Here is a 19,546-nt window from a genome sequence, read left to right as displayed (position 1 = left end):
CTGCCTCGTGATGGCTGGGTGTTGTGTGATGTCCTTAGGTTAGTTAGGTTTAAGTAGTTCTAAGTTCTAGGGGACTGATGACCATAGATGTTAAGTCCCATAGTGCTCAGAGCCATTTGAACCATTTTTTGCCTCTCTCGTCCCTTTACTTTTCCTAAAGCCAAACTGATCTTCACCCAGCGCATTCTCAATTTTCTTTTCCATTCTTCTGTATATTATTCTTGTAAGCAGCTTCGATGCATGAGCTGTTAAGCTGATTGCGCGATAATTCTCGCACTTGTCAGCTCTTGCCGTCTTCGGAGTTGTGTGGATGATGCTTTTCCGAAAGTCAGATGGTATGTCCCCAGAGTCATACATTCTACACACCAACGTGAATAGTCGTTTTGTTGCCACTTCCCCCAATGATTTTAGAAATTCCCATGGAACGTTATCTATCCCTTCTACCTTATTTTATCGGAAGTCCTCCAAAGCTCTTTTAAATTCTGATTCGAATATTGGATCCCCTATCTCTTCTAAATCGACTCGTGTTTCTTCTTCTATCACATCGGACAAATCTTCCCTCCCATAGAGACTTTCAATGTATTCGTTCCACCTATCCGCTCTTTCCTCTGCATTTTACAGTGGAATTCCAGTTGCACTCTTAAAGTTATCACCCTTGCTTTTAATGTCACCGAAGGTTGTTTTGACTTTCCTGTATGCTGAGTCTGTCCTTCTGACAATCATTTCTTTTTCGATGTCTTCACATTTTTCCTGCAGCCATTTCGTCTTAGCTTCCCTGCACTTCCTATTTATTTCATTCCTCAGCGATTTCTATTTCTGTATTTCAGTGTTTGCCGGAACATTTTCCTCCTTTCAACGATGAGTTGAAGTATTTCTTCTGTTACCCATGGTTTCTTCACAGTTATCTTGTTCGTACCTACGTTTTCCTTCCCAACTTCCGTGATGGCCCTTTTTTATAGACGTCCATTTATCTTCTACTCTACTGCCTACTGAGCTATTCCTTATTGCTGTATCTATAGCCTTACAGAACTTCAACCCATCTCGTCATTCCTTAACACTTCCGTATCCCACTCCTTTGCGTATTGATTCTTCCTGACTAATGTTTTTAACTTCAGCCTACTAATCATCACTACTATACTGTGATCCGAGTCTATATCTGCTCCTGGGTACGCCTTACAATCCAGTATCTAATTTCGGAATCTGTGTCTGACCATCATATAATCTGCCTTTTCCAAGTATACCTTTTTCTCTTGTGATTCTGGGACAGAGAATTCGCTATTACTAGCTGAAACTTGTTACAGAACTCAATTAGTCTTTCTCCTCTCTCATTCCTTGTCCCAAGCCCATATTCTCGTGTAACCTTTTCTTCTACTCCTTCCCCTACAACTGCATTCCAGTCCCCCATGACTATTAGATTTTCATCCCCCTTTACGTACTGTATTACCCTTTCAGTATCATCATAAACTTTCTCTATCTGTTCATCTTCAGCTTGCGACGTCGACATGTATAGTGGAACTATCGTTGTCGGTTTTTGTTTGCTGTCGATTGTGATAAGAACAACCCTGTGACTGAACTGTTCACAGTAACACACTCTCTGACATATCTTCCTATTAATAACGAATCCTACTCGTTATACCATCTGTTATACCATTTTCTGCTGCTGTTGATATTACCCTATACCCATCTGACCAGAAATCCTTCTCTTCTTTCCACTTCGCTTCCCTTACTCCTACTACATCTAGATTGAGCCTTTGCATTCCACTTTTCAGATTTTCTAGTTTACCTATCACATTCAAGCTTCTGACATTCCACGCCCCGACACGTATAACTTTATCCTTTCGTTGATTATACAATCTTTTAATCTTTTTCTCGTGGTCACCTGCCCCTTGGTAGTCCCCCCCCCCCCCCCCCCCCGAGATCCGATGGGGCACTATTGCAGAATCTTTTGCCAATGGACAGATCATCATAACCCTTCTTCAATTACGGCCCACATGTCCTCTGGATACACGTTACGTGTCTTTAATGCAGTGGTTTCCATTGCCTTCTGCATCCTCATGCCGGTGATCATTCTTCCGCCTTTAGAGGCAGTATCCCATCCGTAGGACAAGAGAGTACCCTGAACCTCTATCCGCTCCTCCGCCCCCTTTGACAAGGCGGTTGGCAGAATGAGGCTGACTTCTTATGCCGGAAGTCTTCGCCCCCCGATGCTGATTATTAATCAAAATTTAAGCAGAGGCGGGATTCGAACTCGGGACCGAAGACGTTTTGATTATGAATCAGATACGCCACCCCTAGACCTAACTTGCACCAAAAGCTAATTTGTAGTTACCTCTATTCGATATTCTTGCAGTATCTTGATTAATTTTGAAATGTCACAATAATTATGACGATTAACGAAATGGTAAGTAATTCATCACGAATCTGACGAATTACACTATGAGACAAGGGCGAGAATCAAACCGAGCAGTTCCTTTAAAATCGTCTGAGAAAGTTTGCCGTCCACACATTCAAGCTAGCCTGCCTGCTGCCCTTACTACCGCATAGCAGAGCTGCAGTAGCTGCCGAGGCGCAGCTCCGCCATGCTCTGTTGCGTCTCTCCGCTATATTCCTAAGTCCGTACGAGAGACACAGCCTTGATCAACAGTCACTTGCACTCCCAGGTAGCAGTTCCCACGCCTGAAAAACAAAATCAACGCCCCCCCCCCCCCCCCTACGCTCAGAAACCAGAAGCCTTTGTGCCTGGATGGTCATATAAATGTTCGATTCAGTGTATAGTGGGTTGCTACTTCCTTTAGCGGTAAACACTCTACAGAGGCGGAGGTATGTGCAGGTAGCCACTGCCCAGCCACTCGCAGAGGAAGCTCTCACAGGTCTTGATCAAATCCTAAAAAATTTTTAACTCGCCTATTAGTCGTCAAGGATGTTTCCAGAAATGAGGTGTTGTTAACATTCCATCACCCAGAAATATTTTTCATAGCAAGACTTGTTCAGTGACCATTTCCACATCAGCTGTATTATTTAATAAAACTAAAGCGAACTGGATGCCGGTAATTTTCCACCACCTTGTGTAAGCTATCTCATTCTCTTGTTATACCGTGCATGTATGTAAAGAGGACGTCTACACATTGTTTAAATCCAGTGCTTTTTATAACTCTTGATTCACAAGCTTAGATTTTACAACTTTGAATCCATTTTTAATGCCCAGATGCTTACATAGTTTTTTCAGTTGAAATAGGATTTTTATATCTCCAAATATCAATTTGTCCCTCGATTGTAAGACAGAGGTTATTTTTTACCATTGCGCCATGTTGTGCAGAGATGAACTTGGATATCAAACCCACCTAACCTAAATAAACAACTGCATTTGCTTCTAGGAAATGACACTCCAATGGCACCAAATGGCTTTTCCTCTTTACGTTCCATATTGCTACCACTACAGTAGCAGTCACAGACAGAACCCATCTTTCTTAAGTGACGTCAGGTACATGTTCTCTGGTGTTTCGGCAGATAGAACTTACGACCTTCTTGTCATCATGTCACGACAGACTGATTCTTAGTTGTGAAACAGTTTCACCAAACGTCTTAGCGACTGAATAATAACTAAATTAGAATTAATTTTAATATCTTCAGCTTCTGACGTGCGTTGATAAATATCAACGGGGACAGGTGTAAATGTGTGCCTCGACCGGGACACGAACCCGGGTTCTCCTGCTTACATGACAGACGCTCTATCCATCTGAGCCACCGACGGCACAGAGTATAGTGCGAGTGCAGGGACTATCTCGCGCACGCCTCTCGCGTGACCCATATTCTCACCTTCTATGTCCACACACTACGTTCGTAGTGTCCCACCCCAACACACTCATTACTCGTGGTAGACATTCTTACGAAGTCCCATAAGAGTTCGGGGAATATGTGTGTATCCGCACAGAAGAAGAAGGTCATGGCCGGTATTGCCAGAACTATACACTTATATGGATGTCCGAAAGAACAGACACCATATTCATATAAGTATATGAACGATAACTTGTCGTTCTATTTGCGGAGTGGGAGGTGGAACACCTCCATCACCAGAGGCATTCTAAGTCATCACCAAACATGAGAGCCATTGAGGCTGCATGCTGCACGCCCTTTACCCGCCTTTGAGTGGCACCTGTCACTATACGGTACGCATATGTTTTCGATCTAAGACCTGAAAAAGTTTGATGACTCATTCGCCTTGTCTGTCATTGGATTGATAACCTAGTTGTTCGTAGGATTATTGGCCGCATGTCCAGACATGCGGAAAGCATCAGAGTGCACTACTCATATCGATCTCATCCATTCACGCAGTAGATGAAGCTGTCCACATCCAAATAAAGTAACTTTGAATCTGTGAAAGAAGTATTCACAAACCCATAATGTGAAGTTTGGAAGAGCCAAACACACATTTCAAGACAGACAGGCTTCATGAACTCTACCAAAACATTAGCCATCTCCAGAGTGACGAATTCGTTATTGAAGATTGCGGACAATTTAAAATTCGGCCTGGCAATGTAATCCCTTGCGGTTAACGTCCCTCCTGACTGATAACTAAGTGAATTTTGCGGTAATCTCCGACATCCTCCATGATTTTACTAAAAATTACATTATTCATAAGTTTGAAGAAATCTTTCTCAAATGAACATGTCGCGGAAGTGCTCTTCTTGGTATTCACACTAATGCCAGGGACGCTGCTGAACATAAGTAGCCAAAGTGACTCTATCCGTTTCCAAGTCCAACTTCAGACACTGCTCGAGACTACGATATTGAATTATGTAGTTCTTTTTCCTTTCCTGCCTTTAACCATTAAGTGCTACGGTCAATGGCAGGAACATAATTACTATGTTGGGGTCTCTCATAATGCCTTTTTGTATAGAAAACCATTGTTTGGCCGAATTTATTTTTTCATAACCTTCTGTTGTTCATCACACTTATTGGAAGTAGATTTTATGGAAATCTGATTTTTTAAACAATACAGATTTTAAAACATTTGGTCAACTAAAACACATAGAAATTTGTAGTATATTTTTTTAAATTTTATATGTTACTAAAAATAACAGTAGATAATTACCTCTCTATGCACTCACATATTATCATCAGGAAAATAATATTACAGATTCACAACAAAAGTATATGGAAAAGCACATTTCAGTGATGAGAAATTGTATGTAATATCTGAATTTATTACTCATCGTTTCAACGTTGGGCGACTATTGTACTCCATACTATCAAGTGAAAAATGTAGTCACATTTTAATTGTAAAATACGAGTAGAACGTAATTGTTAACTCTTATGAGAACAGTGGATCGTATTTTAATCATTTTCAGCCTGCATTCATTTCCTGCAGACCGTCCAAGAACACTCCTAACAAATCGGACCATTTCGCCGTGGACACGGATTTATTGTTTCCCTTTCAAGCGTTTTGCAAGCAGTTCTCTCATTGTTTGAAGCTCATACCTACAAAACAGGAGGGCTTTTTCCGAGACATTTCGTCATCAGTCGAAGTCCAGGAAGCTGCAAGATGATGTGTTGCCTTCTTCTCACACGGCCGCTGCTTCTCTCCATTAAAGCATCTGTTCTTACCACAGAAGTTCTCCATCGTCATCAGCTGTCACTTTATTCATCTTCGCTACTTTCTCTGAATCTACTGGTTGAAAATATGTTGTTCGTTGACTATGTCTACTGGAGGTCCTTATTTAACTGAGATAGCCATAATTGTGTCATAAAACGTTATGGTGGCGCGGGATGACCGCCGGGTCTAAGATTCGAGTCCTCCCTCGGGCATGGGTGCGTGTGTTGTCCTTAGCGTAAGTTACTTTAAATTAGACTAAGTAGTGGGTAAACTTAGGGACCGATGAACTCAGCAGTTTGGTCCCATAAGACGTTACCACAAATTTCCAGAATTTCCAAACGTTAGTCTATGTGTTAATTACTACACTTCTTTTCGTAAGCGTTTTAATTCTCTGGGACGGGCTCCACTGTAGTCATTTTATTTATATTCGTGACTACTAGTCCTTTTTGTTGCAGCAGTCTTCAGGTAGCTAAGGCAGGGAAGTCGTGTGTGCCACCTGGTGTAAATTGTGTGAACTTAGTTCTCTGTGTGACTGTATTTTAACTCTGTGTGACTGTATTTTAACTGTGTGTATATGTCCTCTTTTATGAATCTGAAAGTGAGTCCCTTCCGGCATCTGCCTAAACGAGTGTGGGAAACCGCCTCAAAATCAAAATCAGGCAATCCCGTACTCCAGCCACGGTTGTTATCCACCGCACTGCTAGTTACGCTGTAAGAGCAGGTCATATTAATTACTACACTAATAGAACGTACACTTCTTGTACATCTTAGCTGCTGGTTTCGTTCTGCTTCAACAAGTGCTTATGACAGGAACTCCAGTGTCGAACGTTGAAAGGTGGCTACACTGAGTCACAGCGCCAGAGATTGCGCCAAAGAGTATTATTCAGCCGCCCCCACTGGCAGTGCTTGTTCAGAAGTTGCTGTGGGCAGTCGTAGTTGAGAAGTTGCCATGAGCAGTGCTTGCTGAGAGGATGTTGATAGCAGTACTAGTAGTGAGCATGTCGTGTGCAGTTGTTCTGATGGGCTAGACAGCCGATGCTGTTCGAATGAGGATGTTGTAATGATCAGTGTGTATTTTTCGTCAATATATATGTAGGTAAAAAAAAAAATTTTATTTCAAATTTCCTAACTAACAATGTCTCTTGGTCACAGGTTCAGTCAACAAAGCATCTGGCTTGTGTTCATGTATTAGAGTGTAATTCTGGTTTCTATGTGCAATTATAGTATTTCTGTTGTTTTTAATTACTCCATTGTAAATGGCGTTTAAAGCATCTTGTCGTATTGAGGAAGAACCGTGCCAGATGTGTACGTTGAATCACACTTCCACACACAGAACAGTTACACTTGTGCTTTGTTGTTTCGTAGCTTTTATAGTTGCTGGGGACTTAATTAATCAATTGTGTTAACGCAACTTTCCTTTCATTCTTTATTGTTATTCTCTGCAGTCAGATTGCGTACTAATACTAGTCAGGGCCAACCGGTTACGAGACTGCGTAACAGGACAGTCAGCTACTAAAATTAAAAATTATTTGCATTATATTTAATTAAGTCCCCATGCACGTGGCGACCGCTGCTTCGGATCGTCCCTTGGAATTCTTTTGATAGTAAAAATAGCAGACTGTAGTACTGTTGAAGTAATTTGTAGTTTAGTAATTGTAGTCTATATTGCGTGTGTAGATTTGGTAATGAACATTTGTAGTTGTCTTTTCGTATACGGGTTTGACAATTTTGCGCAATTGTGAAGGTTTTAATTGTTCGTTAGGCGTGTTTGTCGGGAAGCATTTCGTGTGAATAGTATTTTTGGTGATAAAGTGTCATATTGTGTGTAATTTTCGTATAGTGACGAGTTTTGTATGTTTTGTAAATGATTACGCGATCGATGAAAAAGGCAAAAATGATGGATAGTCAGAATGACGAAATTGTTAACATGGCGAACTCGCCAACACAAGAGAACAGTATGATGAATAATGAAGTTGAAAACAATTTAATAAGTCGGGAAAATAGGCCGGAACCAATTCAAAATTTTTCACAATCAAAACATTTTCAGAATACGAGATTAACGACAGAAGACTCTGGAATAGTATCGAACACAGATAGCTTTACAGCTTTGACGCAAGAAGTTGGTTTTGCGGGAAATGTTAGGGGCGAAAAGAATTTCGAACCAGTCAATGTGGAGCAGTTGATGAGTGCAATATTAAATTTGGGATCTGAATTAAAAACAGTGGGATCACGGTTAGACTCACAAATAGGAACAATTAAAACAGAGATGGAAACAATGGAAACACGGTTAGACTCACGAATAGAGACATGTTTCAAAAACATGAAAGATGAATTAAAAAAGAAATTAGAGAAGAAGTACAACCGATTTTGAATACTCACAGTAATAGATTAATTTCAATAGAAATTAGACAAAAGGAACAGGATAGAGAACAGGAAGAAAGAGATCGCGTGATAGTACAAAAATTTTCAGAGTTACATTTACAACGTGCACACGATAAGGAAGAAATATTTGAAAGAATCGAGGAATCAGTACCAATTGACAGAATAAATAACCTAACGCAACAGTATGAACAGTTAACTACTAAATGTGTCAATACCGAAACCCGAGTCGCGACACTTACGGAAGACATAAATAAACAGAAAGAAAAAATAGGTGACTTATCGGAAAGAGTTGAGGGGATTTCAGATAAATTGACAAGTCTTAGTTTAAATGGGGACAGAGATTCAGATGATACAGCTCCATTGCCATTTGCAGAAACCGAAGAGTACCAGAACATAAATAAGCATGTTGAAAATCAGGGAAAATTTAATGAACGCATTAAATGGGAATTTGAGGCATTACGAAAGCAAGTCAAACAAATTGAAGGCGAAATCGTAGGAAAAGACAGTAGAAGAAATTTAGAATCACAGATAGCAGCGGGTTTTGAAGAAAATACTTTGTTTCATTTTCGAGATGCAACAAGAGAGCGCCAGGCGCGCGAACTTGACAATAATCGACATTCGGACTGGGACAGACGCGGTAGGTCTTTGACGCCACGAGGTGAAAACTTTGACTATAAACACTTTTTAACTGTTCGGAAATTTAAGATCTTTCGCAATTATAAGAATGACATACATCCATGTTCATGGTTACATCAATTTATGTACGCACTTCCACCAAATTGGCCACTAAGTCACAAACTGGAATTTATGTGCGGCTATTTGTGTCCTCAGGGGATTCGCTACACTAAGTGAATATGTGCCGTTGCGTGCACAGGGCCCCGAGCTGTAGTGGTGCTATTTAGTTTTCTGCACCGCTGCCTACTCTTTTACTATTCTTTGTATCTACCAAAACAACTCTTCAACTATCAATCTATCTAGAGAGTCGGTAAAGAATAACCGGATATGACTATTTTACCCAAAAGTGATTCCGCAAATTACCGTTTGGACTTAACTATATTTTCTGCAGCATTCATTCGTAGTTGAAACGAAATTTTACCTGCTTATCTTCGTGACAATATTACTTCATATGTTGACGATATTCTCATTGCTAAACGTTCTTGGAGTGAGCATAACAAAATTTTGGATTCATTATTACGTATTTTTGCCAGAGTTGACATTACAGTGAACTTGGAAAAATCTGAATTTGGTCATTCTCAGGTGAAATTTCTTGGTCATATTATTTCTACAGAAGGTATTCTTCTTGATCCAGAGAAACTAGACGCTATTCGTAATTATGCTGTTCCTACCACAAAACGTGATGTTTGTAGTTTCCTTGGTGTCTGTAATTTTGTTAGACGCTTTGTTAGATTGGACAATTTGGCCACACCTTGTTTATGTGAACTATCTGGAAAGAATTCTAATTGGTGTTGGGATGAGGAAGCTCAGTCAGAATTTGAACAACTTCGTGATGCTTTAGTTGCTGCTCCACTTCTTTCACATCCGGATTTATCTAAAGATTTTTGTTTGGCGACGGACTCATCATACAAAGGCCTAGGTGCACACTTATTTCAAGAGATAGAAGAAAACGGCGTTGTAGTACAGAAAACTATTGCATTTGGATGTCGTGTTCTCTCTAAATCAGAAAAGAATTATTCGATTACGGAAATTGAAGCCTTGGCTGTTGTTTGGGCTTTCACAAAATTTCGCATATTTTTGTATGGCAGACATACTAAGGTTTACACCGATCATCGAGCTCCGGAATTTCTTATGTCAACAAAATTAACACATGGAAGATTGTCACGATGGGCGCTGTATCTACAGGAATTTGATTTTAGTATTGTTTACATCCAGGGTTCTTCAAATATTATCGCTGATGCTTTATCACGTGCACCTATGGGTTTGAAACAAAGTGCTGAGGAGGACTGCAAAGAAAACAATTATTGTTTGATGTATATTCAAGGTGTTGCGTTTGAAAATTTTATTTTGTCTTCGCTCCAGGACATCGCTAAGGAGCAAAACAAGGATCCAATCTGGAAGGACATTAAGGAGAAGTGGAGGAGAAAGGAAAGCGTAGCGATTAGACAGTATTATTTAGTTCGCAATGATATTCTTTTTAAACGAAAATCGGTCGACAACTCTGTTTGGTTAGTTTGCATTCCTGATGAGTGGGTTAATAATTTGATTTGGTATACACATTTCAGTTATGCACACTTTGGTCCCAGAAAATGCTTTCACAAATTACGAGAAAATTGCTACTTCAGTAATATGGAGAAACGTATTCGATCTGTTCTTGCCAAATGCAAATTAAGTCAAAAGGCTAAGCCGCCAACTATTTCTCACAGAGCACCGTTGTTTCCTATCATTCCAGCGAAATTAAAGGACATGGCTGCAGTCGATTTGTTCGGTCCAGTGGTTCGTTCTACTAATGGTTTTGCGTATATTTGGTAGCAGTGGAATTGACATCAAACTATGTGTGTTTTACACCTTTACGCAAAGCAACAGCTCGTTCAGTATCTAAAGCTTTCATCAAACATTTTCTTAAAGAAGTGGGTCATGTTGATAAGGTTATATCAGATAATGGATCACAGTTTCGCTCTAAAATTTGGCTTCATACTCTACGGCGTCGTAAGATTAAACCAATTTTCATTTCACTTTTTCACCCTCAATCTAACGCTTGAGAGAGATGAAAGAAATAAATAAATTGTGTCGACCTTATTGTCATCAGAATCACAGAACGTGGGATCAGTATCTTCATATTTTTCAAAACATTCTGAATGAACTCCCTAATGATTCAACTTATTTACCGCCTACATTGATATTAAAAAATAAAGCACCGACAAATCGCATTTCTGAAATCGTTCCTTTTCCGCCTTCACGGAAACTGCGGCATTCTGAAGTTGTGAACCTGGCTCTACGAAATATTGCATCTGCGGCTGCTAGAAGAGAGAAATCAGCTAAACGTCCTGGTCTTTTAAAAACCTTGTCACTTCGTCAGAAGGTGTTAATTAAGTCTCATCGTTTGTCTCACAAAGGAAAGGGCTTGTGTCGCAAATTTTTTCTGCTTTATAACGGTCCATATAGAGTTCGCAAAATAATTCATGACAACAGTGTCGAAGTAGAAACTCTTAAATCTCGGCGCTCTAAGGGAATACATCATATATCGAACGTTAAAATTTTTGTGGAATGACATACTTTTGAGAAACTAACAGTTATACGTCAACACACGGAGAGTACAAGGATACCGCGCCGTGTTCCGGCGGCGGCACAAACTCAAAGCAACAGTCAAGTCTGCGCGCCGTACAAGGCAGTCGTTGACCGCAAACAATTACTTCCTACGTCACGCGTACCTACAGCTGATGGAGCGCTCAGTGCGAATGCACTGACAGCTTTAAACAAATACACAGTCTAATTTCTCTGATTAAATTCAGTGTAAAGCTATAGTGACTTGATAAATTATGTTATTAACGTTCAGTATTTTTCAGGATATAGTTGTATAAAATATTTAAAAACTTCAGGTAAATTCTGTGTGTGTCCGACGTTAAGAGGACTTGCTATCGAGAAAATTTCAGGAAGAATGTAATTTCGAAGAAGAAACTAATAAACTAAAAAGGTAACTATTAATTCAGTTTATTTTTCAGGTAACATATTTCCACTTAGGTACGTGCTTTAGACGTAATTTGCTGCTCGCGATTACGTGATTTATACTTTGTGCTAAATTTTATGTTCTATGAATTTACTTGTGAAGCGACGTGCTTGCGTACATTTGCTGATTTTGACAATGTTTTATTAATGAACAGGGTTGTTACTTGTGTATATTATGCATCGCTTGGCTGCTATGCTTTTTCACTGATGTCACATTTTTTTTACTATGTGCCTGCTGTGCTTATTTATTTAAATTATAATTGTAACCTGATTAGTTGTGCTGATATGGTTATGTATGTAGGTTATACTTTGTGATTTATCTGCTTGCGCCTTCATGTTTACTTATTAAGATTACATATGAACATTTATTTGCTTATGCTGATATGATGCTAATGACCTGTTTATTATGTAAGATATATATTTGCTGCTTTGCGTATGGATTGCATATTTACACATTTCTGTTTTGTTGTCATAACTACTCATTAATTTGGTATATAGAAATGCTGATATACCGTGTACAAACATGGAGTTTAGGTCACACTATGGTATTAATTGTAGATTGTTCGCTTGGCAGAACCTCGTTATAGGGATTGTGCTGCATCCACTTGTTCACATTCTGTTCTCTACTGGTATATTTACTCGCTATTGCATATTTTGCTTACGCTTAGTGCCTTATATTTTAAGATAAGAAAATGAACTGCTGTAATTCTACGAACGACATTGGTACAAGAAACTTCATTGAAGTCACATGAGCTGGAGGTTTTATGGAAGCTGTATAAATTTATGCTAATAGGAAGGAAGCTAACGACATGACATACCAACACTAGGTTTAGACCATTGACAGTTATTACACTGCATTCTTCGTGAGCAATTGAAATAGCAAGTGACACTTGACACAAGAAATACTCCACATGTTTGCTTCTGTTTTGCTATGATTCTTGAAGTGATGTACACACTGTGAAATATTACGATCATTCACACTCCGTACTCGTACTTACTTACTGAGAGTTATTCAAACCAAAGGCTGTTAGAGGTCATGTATGCATTTCTTTTATTTAATGATGGACAGGGTAACCAAAATGTATTTTATAATTCATAATGAGTAGAATATTTGGGTCAGATGGATTACACAGAGGTTGTGTGTGGACATTGTGTCTTCGGATTGTATGGGAAGATAAATTGAAGTTCGCACTAGGATTTTATCTGTACTTGTTCGAGGAGACTGACTAGAGGAACGAGTTGTTATGGAAGTGAAATGATATTGGCGGTAAGGTTTATATGGATCGACGTATTGAAGAGGTATTATTGAGGTATTGAGATTGTGTGAAGTTGATGATTATTGGAGTTTTGGTGGACAAGAGGTAAGGTAAATGATATTGATGATAAGGTTCATATGTATCGACGTAAGAGGTATTATTGAAGTATTAAGATTATGTGATGCTAATGATTATTGGAGTTATGGTGGATAAGAGGTAAAGTAAGTGAGGAGCATATTTTTTTTGTTGGTTTATATGGAACAAGGAGGATGAAGATGGCAGACTAGAACACTCAAGTAGAAGGAAGATTGTCTACACACATACTTTGTTAAATCAATAAGCAGTATATACTTTTTTTTGAGAGAGGAAGCATTTGCATATCTTGGCACACTGACAGTTGTTCAGCAACTGTACATTTGATTTGGCTTGGCAAACATTGGTCTTGACATGATGACTATGACGTTGACTAACTATTATTGACTGTTATACATTGCTGCCACTACTACTTGATACACATGTCGAACATCAAATCTTTGACAGAATTGCATTTACACAGTTAACACTATTCAATTACACAGTAGTACTTTATGTGGATGAAAGATGAGTGAGTGTGTTTTGTGTGTTTTCCTTTCCCAATCCCAAATAATTGGTACCGACCTATCCCCTAAATATTATCTTACTTGTTTGTTGTGGCTTGCACTGACACCCAAAAAAATTATAGGTTTACTGATATTTGTGTATTTGTAATATTTAATATGACAATCATCTGATATCATTTGTGTGTTTATTATTATTTGTATGTTTAGTGTAAGAGCATTGATGATAATTTTGTAAAAGCAATTGTGTGTACATTCAAACTGTTGTTCGTACTTACACGTATTAACATTGGTGGGTGCCACTTGGAAATGTTTAATTTGTGCTAATGAACTCTGATGAACTGTCTGATTAGTGATAGGGAATATTATGGACTGTTACCTGCATTTGTTCAACATGATGGGTGCCACTTAGAAATGTTTAATTTATGCTAATGAACTCTGATGAACTGTCTAATTAGTGATAGTGAATATTATGGACTGTTACCTGCACCTATTCAACATTGCTGGGTGCCACTGATGGAACTGCTTCTACTGAAATAATTTCACTTGTTGGTGTCTGCACCTGTTCAACATTGCTGGGTGCCACTGATGGAACTGCTTCTACTGAGATAATGTCACATGTTGGTGTCTGCACCTGTCAACATTACTGGGTGCCACTGATGGAGCTGTTTCTACTGAGATGATATCACTTGTTGGTGTCTGCACCTGTCAACATTACTGGGTGCCACTGATGGAACTGCTTCTACTGAGATGATGTCACTTGTTGGTGTCTGCACCTGTTCAACATTGCTGGATGCTGTTGTGGCGTAGTAAGACAACCACGCCACTTGGAAGTAGCCGAAAGGCACGCGTTAACTCACGCAGGCTAGTAGATAGGTCTGAAACAGGATACGTAATGAATGCTATAAAGAAAAGTACGTAGCTCCTGGAATACTTAACTTTAATCCATCCTTGTGGTACATCGCTCTTGATGATACAAGTGAGACTCTTTAGATACAAGCTATGTAATGCTAATGGCGCCTTGCTAGGTTGTAGCCATTGACTTAGCTGAAGGCTATTCTATCTGCTCTGCAACTGAGCGAGGCTTCGTCAGTGTGCATCGCTAGCTACGTCGTCCGTACAACTGGGGCGAGTGCTAGTAAGTCTCTCGAGACCTGCCGTGTGGTGGCGCTCGGTCTGCGATCACTGACAGTGGCGACACGCGGGTCCGACATGTACTAATGGACCGCGGCCGATTTAAAGCTACCACCTAGCAAGTGTGGTGTCTGGCGGTGACACCACAGATGCCACTGATGGAACTGCTTATACTGAAATAATGTCACTTGTTGGTGTCTGCACCTGTCAACATTACTGGGTGCCACTGATGGAACTGCTTCTACTGAGATGAAGTCACTTGTTGGTGTCTGCACCTGTTCAACATTGCTGGATGCCACTGATGGAACTGCTTCTACTGGCATGTCATTTGTTGGTGTCTGCACCTGTTCAACATTGCTGGGTGCCACTGTTGGAACTACTTCTACTGAAATAATGTCACTTGTTGGTGTCTGCACCTGTTCAACATTGCTGGGTGCCACTGTTGGAGCTGTTTAAATACTGCTGATGAAATGTTATGAGACTGCTATTTGCACCTTTTAACCATTGCTGGGTGCTACTGCTGGAACTGTCAACTACCCTGAGGAGTGCTACTTGTTTATTGAACTGTTGAAAAGATTTTATGTGAATATTTGTATAAACTGATTTTTTGTGTATATGAAATGATATGACACTCTTACATACACCTATTTGTCATTGCTGGTGCCACTGATTGAATGATACTTGTGTAAACTATTATGTAAAATCACATGTATGCAAGCATTTGTATTCCTTACTGTATTTTATATATTAGGTTATTGAAGGGTCAGTGCAAAGCCAAAATTTATTTAGTGATGTGATATTTACTTATTAATATTATCTTTTATTTTTGTCTGTATTTTTTTGACGAATTTGGTGGTATTTTCACCACCAATGCTGGCAAAAATACCATCAAATTCTAGCTGTGGAGGAGGGGCATATGAAAGGTGGCTACACTGAGTCACAGCGCCAGAGATTGCGCCAAAGAGTATTATTCATCCGCCTCCACTGGCAGTGCTTGTTCAGAAGTTGCTGTGGGCAGTCGTAGTTGAGAAGTTGCCATGAGCAGTGCTTGCTGAGAGGATGTTGATAGCAGTACTAGTTGTGAGCATGTCGTGTGCAGTTTTTCTGATGGGCTAGACAGCCGATGCTGTTCGAATGGAGATGTTGTAATGATCAGAGTGTATTTTTCGTCAATATATATGAAGGTAAAAAAAAAACTTTTTTTTTAATTTCAAATTTCCTAACTAACAATGTCTCTTGGTCACAGGTTCAGTCAACAAAGCATCTGGCTCGTGTTCATGTATTAGAGTGTAATTCTGGTTTCTATGTGCAATTATAGTATTTCTGGTTTTTTTTAATTACTCCATTGTAAATGGCGTTTAAAGCATCTTGTCGTATTGAGGAAGAACCGTGCCAGATGTGTACGTTGAATCACACTTCCACACACAGAACAGTTACACTTGTGCTTTGTTGTTTCGTAGCTTTTATAGTTGCTGGGGACTTAATTAATCAATTGTGTTAACGCAACTTTCCTTTCATTCTTTATTGTTATTCTCTGCAGTCAGATTGCGTCAGGGCCAACCGGTTACGAGACTGCGTAACCGGACAGTCAGCTACTAAAATTAAAAATTATTTGCATTATATTTAATTAAGTCCCCATGCAACGTTCACGGGATGGCAGATCGAGCAATCCCTGCGACAGTAGTTTGTCAGGGGCACTCCTTAACCCTCTGTTACCCGTACAGTAATCTCTGACGCGGTTACTAGCGCGGATGAAAGGTGTCATCCGCAACATAGACAATATATTTGGACACTTTTAACGGTGTATATGAATAACTTTAAAAGGGTTTTATTCAAATCTAAAAATTATTTCCTTAATACACACATACAGTAAGGTATACACTAGGAGACAAATATTTTTGTGCCGGCCGCGGTGGCCGAGCGGTTCTAGGCGCTTCAGTCCGGAACCGCGCGACTGCTACGGTCGCAGGTTCGAATCCTGCCTCGGGCATGGATGTGTGTGATGTCCTTAGGTTAGTTAGGTTTAAGTAGTACTAGGGGACTGAGGACCTGAGATGTTAAGTCCCATAGTGCTCAGAGCCATTTGAACCATTTTGAAATATTTTTAACAAATGTTCCTAAATAGTTCCAATAGCTCCAGATAGCAGCCAACATGTCGTTCTCTCCGTGAACACCTCTATTAAGGATTCTATCGAACCGGAGACACCTCATGTGCAGCCTGAATTGGTTTTTGCTCATGCACAAATAGCATGATTCAATGATGATGTTGATTTTTTGGTTTTTGTGGCGCTCAACCGCGCAGTTATCAGCACCCGTACAATTTCCCAACATTTGCTCAGTCAAACCTCGCCACTTTCAGGAATTATGATGAAGACAACACACAGTCATCTCTATGCAGGTGAAAATCCCTGACCCCACTGGGAATCGAACCCGGGACCCCGTGCTCGGGAAGTGCGAACGCGACCGCGAGACCACGAGCTGCGGACAGCATGATTCACGTCTGTTGCCATTTGACTCATCGCACAACTTTGACAAACTCTTTCTAGCATGTCGCAGAGATCCGCACGGATATTACAAACCCATAAAATTCTGATCACTTGCCGGCCTTTGAAGCCGAGCGGTTCTAGGCGCTTCAGTCTGGAACTGCGCGACCGCTACGGTCGCAGATTCGAATCCTGCCTCGGGCATGGATGTGTGTGATGTCCTCAGTTTGGTTAGGTTTAAGTATTTCTAAGTTCTAGGGGAGTGATGACCTCAGATGTTAAGTCCCATAGTGCTCGGAGCCATTTGAACCATTTTTGAAAGCTCTAATCTCTGTAACTTAAACTTCTTTAGCATTACTTCTCTAGAAAAGCTGCCACGAACTTCATTGATGTTGTAATAGTGGGTATTATACTTTCATTCAAGAATAACTTTGTAATAAACAGGGTGTTACAAAAAGGTACGGCCAAACTTTCAGGAAACATTCCTCACAAACATATAAAGAAAAGATGTTATGTGGACATGCGTCCGGAAACGCTTAATTTCCATGTTAGAGCTCCCTTTAGTTTCGCCAGTATGTACTGCACTTCCTCGATTCACCGGCAGTTGGCCCAATTGAAGGAAGGTAATATTGACTTCGGTGCTTGTGTTAAAATGCGACTCATTGCTCTACAGTACTAGCATCAAGCACATCAGTACGTAGCATCAACAGGTTAGTGTTCATCCGAACGTGGTTTTGCAGTCAGTGCAATGTTTACAAATGCGGAGTTGGCAGATGCCCATTTGATGTCTGGATTGGCACGGGGCAATAGCCGTAGCGCGGTACGTTTGTATCGAGACAGATTTCCAGAACGAAGGTGTCCCGATAGGAAGACGTTCGAAGCAATTGATCGGCGTCTTAGGGAGCACGGAACATTCCAGCCTATGACTCGCGACTGGGGAAGACATAGAATGACGAAGACACCTGCAATGGACGAGGCAATTCTTCGTGCAGTTGACGATAACCCTGTCAGCTTCAGAGAAGTTGCTGCTGTACAAGGTAACGTTGACCACGTCACTGTATGGAGAGTGCTACGGGAGAACCAGTTGTTTCCGTACCATGTACAGCGTGTGCAGGCACTATCAGCAGCTGATTGGCCTCCACGGGTACACTTCTGCGAATGGTTCATCCAACAATGTGTCAATCCTCATTTCGGTGCAAATGTTCTCTTTACGGACGAGGCTTCATTCCAACGTGATCAAATTGTAAATTTTCACAATCAACATGTGTGGGCTGACGAGAATCCGCACGCAATTGTGCAATCACGTCATCAACACAGATTTTCTGTGAACGTTTTGGCAGGCATTGTTGGTGATGTCTTGATTGGACCCCATGTTCTTCCACCTACCCTCAATGGAGCACGTTATCATGATTTCATACGGGATACTCTACCTGTGCTGCTAGAACATGTGCCTTTACAAGTACGACACAACATGTGGTTCATGCACGATGGAGCTCCTGCACATTTCAGTCGAAGTGTTCGTACGCTTCTCAACAACAGATACGGTGACCGATGGATTGGTAGAGGCGGACCAATTCCATGGCCTCCACGCTCTCCTGACCTCAACCCTCTTGACTTTCATTGATGGGGGCATTTGAAAGCTCTTGTCTACACAACCCCGGTACCAAATGTAGAGACTCTTCGTGCTCGTATTGTGCACGGCTGTGATACAATACGCCATTGTCCAGGGTTGCATCAGCGCATCAGGGATTCCATGCGACGGAGGGTGGATGCATGTATCCTCGCTAACGGAGGACATTTTGAACATTTCCTGTAACAAAGTGTTTGAAGTCACGCTGGTACGTTCTGTTGCTGTGTGTTTCCATTCCATGATTAATGTGATTTGAAGAGAAGTAATAAAATGAGCTCTAAAATGGAAAGTAAGCGTTTCCGGACACATGTCCACATAACATATTTTCTTTCTTTGTGTGTGAGGAATGTTTCCTGAAAGTTTGGCCGTACCTTTTTGTAACACCCTGTATATTTCTGTCTTCGTTATACGAGTTTCATTTGTCAAAAAATAATGGTTCAAATGGCTCTGAACACTATGGGACTTAACATCTGAGGTCATCAGTCCCCTAGAACTTAGAACTTCTTAAACCTAACCAACCTAAGGACATCACACACATCCATGCCCGAGGCAGGATTCTAACCTGCGACTGTAGCGGTTGCGCGGTTCCAGACTGAAGCGCCTGGAACCGCTCGGCCACAAAGGCCGTCTTTCATTTGTCGATACGGTAAATACGTAATGGCATTCCAAGCTTTATTCTAGCACTGGTAGGATATCTGCTGTTCCTCCATTTAGTTATTCCATCTTTTCATAAAAGAAAGACGTCATCCCGAATTACTTCCTCCTGTGATTCAGATTCGCACTTTCTGACA

Source organism: Schistocerca nitens, chromosome 7 (assembly GCF_023898315.1).
Source record: "Schistocerca nitens isolate TAMUIC-IGC-003100 chromosome 7, iqSchNite1.1, whole genome shotgun sequence".
Classification (NCBI taxonomy): Eukaryota; Metazoa; Arthropoda; class Insecta; order Orthoptera; family Acrididae; genus Schistocerca; species Schistocerca nitens.
Note: the sequence above shows the minus strand (reverse complement) of the source record.